This window comes from Otolemur garnettii, unplaced genomic scaffold (genome assembly GCF_000181295.1).
Source record: "Otolemur garnettii isolate 467f Iridium unplaced genomic scaffold, OtoGar3 scaffold00335, whole genome shotgun sequence".
Lineage (NCBI taxonomy): Eukaryota > Metazoa > Chordata > Mammalia > Primates > Galagidae > Otolemur > Otolemur garnettii.
The window spans coordinates 24,079-28,125 of NW_003852730.1; the positions used below are offsets into that span (position 1 = coordinate 24,079).

General features: G+C 42.2%; 1 pseudogene; it reads left to right on the forward strand.

The window, feature by feature from the left end:
* Positions 1-376: 376 nt before the first annotated feature.
* LOC100958363 overlaps positions 377-4,047 on the forward strand; it is a 24,359-nt pseudogene continuing 20,688 nt past the window's right edge.

Below are 4,047 nucleotides of genomic sequence, written 5' to 3' on the forward strand. Positions count from 1 at the left end.
TGGACAGCAACAATTTGCCTCAGTGTCTTTAGGGAGGCCTTGTCTAATGGATAGTCTACCATCTCTTCTCTACCTGTGGAAAGCTGTGGGTCAAGACATTCTAACAAATGCCAGGGCTGCATATTTAGTGCTTTATACTGCACTCTCTCCTATGACTAAACAACCTGGCTCTGTAGCAGGAGTGACAGGACAGCCGGAACACAAATTCTTTCTTAAGCTCTTACTTGCTGGATTGGAGGAAAAGAGATGCCTCACTGGTTACTTCAGATGCTTGATTTCCTTGTTGTCTTGCTGGGGAGAGTCTTGTCTAATTTATGTACTCAGATTACCTTCAGTCAAGAAAACAGTAGCCTTCCAATGAAGGTACATCAGGAACATGTCTGGTAGGTTCTACTCCAGCATCTGGAGGATGAGGACAAATGGTCAGAAGAAATCAACATCCAGGTAAATTTCTCTGGGAAGAGGATACCTCTAAGAAAGCCCTCACGATCGCCTCAGTTGAGGCTCAATTAAAATCAGAACCTTAACCACCACAAAAAAGTCCATACTTTTTGAAGCATGAAGCAATAATAGACCTGGCCCCTTTGCTTGACAACTTCACGAGATGTGGAGCTATAAGGCTCTGTGAATCTTTATATAAAGCTCCTATTTTTTATTTTTTTATTTTTGGTGGGAGACAGAGTCTCACTTAGTAACCCTCAGTAGAGTGCCGTAGCATCACAGCTCACATCAACATCAAACTATTGGACTCAATCAATTTTCTTAGCTCAGTCTCCCACGTAGCTGGGACTACTGGTGCCAGCCACATACCAAGCTATTTTTTAGAGATGCGGTCTAGCTCTGGCTTAGGACAATTTTGAACCTGTGAGCTCAGATAATCTATCCACCTGGGCCTCCCAAGTGCTGGGATGACAGGTGTGAGCCACCATACCAGATGAACACCCCTATTCTTTTCATTGAAAAACATGGACGGCGATGCCTGTGGCTCAGTGGGTAGGGTGCCAGCCCCAAATTCCGAGGGTGGTAGGTTCAAACATGGCCCTAGCCAGGTAAAACAGCAGTGACAAACTATAACAAAAAGTAGTTGGGCATTGTGATGGGTGCCTATAGTCCCAGCTACTCAGGAGGCTCAGGCAAGAGCATAGGTTAAGCCCAAGAGTTTAAGGTTGCTGTGAGCTATGATGATCCGGCATTCTACTGAGGGTGACAAAGTGAGACTGTCTCAAATAAAAGTTTCTCAGGGGCACATGACAACAAGGTATGTGAAAGTGCCAGTGAGAAGGAGAAGACACAGCAAGCAAACTGCATGATGGAAAGTCACAGGTTCTAACTTCACTCTGTCTATAAATACCACTGAGTGTTTTTCATCTTCTGTAGTAGTAACATATACAAATGTTTTCCACCTGAATGGTCAGGACGCTGTAGACTTAGTTATCTGACACCCTCTGTTACCAAGTACTCCACTGTAAATGCCAATCGAATTACAAACTTGGCCTCTTTTGTTCATGAGGTTGTACTTCACAGACATGCAAAACGTGACATTATAAGAAATCCCCTTGTATATGTAGGGATCATGGCAAAACCTGCGTTTTTCCTTTGGTTGCTTCATTCAAAGTTTAACTCATGGTAATTTAAAATTTTAAACTACTCAATGGTAGTTTAAAATTTTTTGTGTGTGTGTTTTTGAAATTGTGGTAGATTAATAATAAAGAAAGGTTGAGTGGGGCACCAGCCACATATAATGAGGCTGGCGGGTTCGAACCCAGCCCAGGCCAGCTAAAACAACAATGGCAAAAAAAAAAAAAGCTGCCATTATGGGAGGTGCCTGTAGTCCCCACTACTTGGATGGCTGAGGGAAGAGAATCGCTTGAACCCAAGGGTTGGAGGTGACTGTGAGGTGTGACGCAATGGCACTCTACCCAGGGAGACAGCTTGAGATTCTGTCTAAATAAATAAATAAGAAAAAGGTTTAATTCTAAATACCATGTGTATGGGTGGAAGCACATGAATGATTACCCATAGATTCGGTGATGATCAGAGACTTTTATAGATGCCTTTTGGAAGAGGGAGGGAGAATATGGAAAGTGTAGGTGCAACAAGTGGTTGTTAGGGCAGAGTGTGGCAGTCATGGCAGTCATGGCAGGCAGAATTCATGCCCATTTTATTCCAAAAGAAAAACTAAAGCTCAGAGAATCAGAGCATTGCTGAAGCTGGAAGTAGAATTTCAGGCTTCAACTCCAATGTCTTCTCTGAAAGGAGAAGGTTGGAAACAGTTTTATCTGTAGATTAACCTCAGAGACAGGTATCCTGCTTCAAATGACCTTGTGGCCAGAACTATTAGATGTAACAAGGAATTCAGCAGCTCCATTTGATTCCCAATGAGGTTACTCAGATTATATGTAGATATTAAAAAGGCCTCTTCCAATGCTTCATGGTCATGACTGCCCTTTATAATTTGTTTGTTTGTTTGTTTGTTTGTTTTTTGAGACAAGAGTCTCACTTTATTGTGCTTGGTAGAGTGCTCCTGCATCACAGCTCACAGCAACCTCCAACTCCTGGGCTTAAGCGATTCTTTTGCCTTAGCCTCCCAAGGACCTGGGACTATATGTACCAGTCATAATGCCCGGCTATTTTTTTATTGTTTGGCTGGGACTGGGTTTGAACCTGCCACCCTTGGTATATGGGGCCAGCGCCCTATCCACTGAGCCACAGGCGCTGCCCCTTCCCTGGCCTTTAATTTAATATAATATTCTTTATACCAAGTGTTAGGCCTAAGTGGGCCTGGGCTAAAGCAAATAAGTGTCAGGCCTAGGCTATAATGGAAAAATACCGGTTAATTCCTGGCGCATTTCCAGATTGCAAGTTTTCAGAAAAGAAATAAGTCTAATTCACCCTCAAGATAAATGAGAAAGTACTAATTGTTTTCTTCTAGTTCATTCCCAGTTCTTTGCTTGACTAACTCATTGGGAAATGAACCAACTGTTCTTGGATCGACCCTTAAACAATACCAGGTGGAGAAAATACTGAGACAAAAATGTATGAAACTAATATGTGTACAGGGTGTATGACATATAACTAACCCCGAAATTCTGTACAGTGCTTGCTTGCTGTCCTACCCAGATGCACCTGGACAGCCTGCGTGCCAACCAGGATGCAGACCAAGCCTTAGAAACCCAACCCCTTAAACACTCGGGGCTGCTCTCAGAAACACCATGTTGGGACATGGAGGCAGTCGCCAAGCAGCTCTTCAATAAAGGGACTCTGGTATGAGTTCAACTTGTTTGGCAGTGTGGTCTTTGTGGAACTCCTGGGCACAATACAAGGAGTCACATTTTGGGGTGAAATTTACTTCACTCCTTCATTTCCCTCAACTGGAATTTCCCTAGAAGTTTCACACATTAAGAGCTGAGTTGGCACCCGAGGAGAAAGAGGGTGGGTTAGTAGTAAAGTCATAAGATGTTTGAAAAGAGCTACAAGAACATAAATTAGGATGAGAATAAATAAGCAGAAAAGAACAGATCTGAGCACATTTCCCCACAGCCCATTAAACTAGTCTCTCATTGCTGGGAATAGGTCAGTCCAATGGAATGGTTTCATTAATTTGGTGAGGAATTTTTATCTTGTCCTTTAAAAGATGTAGATAAATCTTTATTTGCCCTGACCGATTTACGTAAATACAGCATTTTTCTCCAATAACAGTATAAGCTATTCCATGTTGAGTTGTCAAAGCATCTAGGATGCATTGGTTTTGAATTACAATAGGTGCCAGACTATTAAGGTCTGGTTGAAGTGTTCCCAATATTTGCATAGTGATGTTGAGCTCTTGTTCTATTACTATGGAGAGATTCATGACAGCTCTTTTAATTTTTTTTAATAGAAAACACAGGGTTATACTTAGCACTTTTTCTATGCAATGTCAAGACAGTCATGGCAGGCAGAATTCATGCCCATTTTATTCCAAAAGAAAAACTAAAGCTCAGAGAATCAGAGCATTGCTGAAGCTGGAAGTAGAATTCCAGGCTATGAACTCCAGTGTCTTCTCTGAAA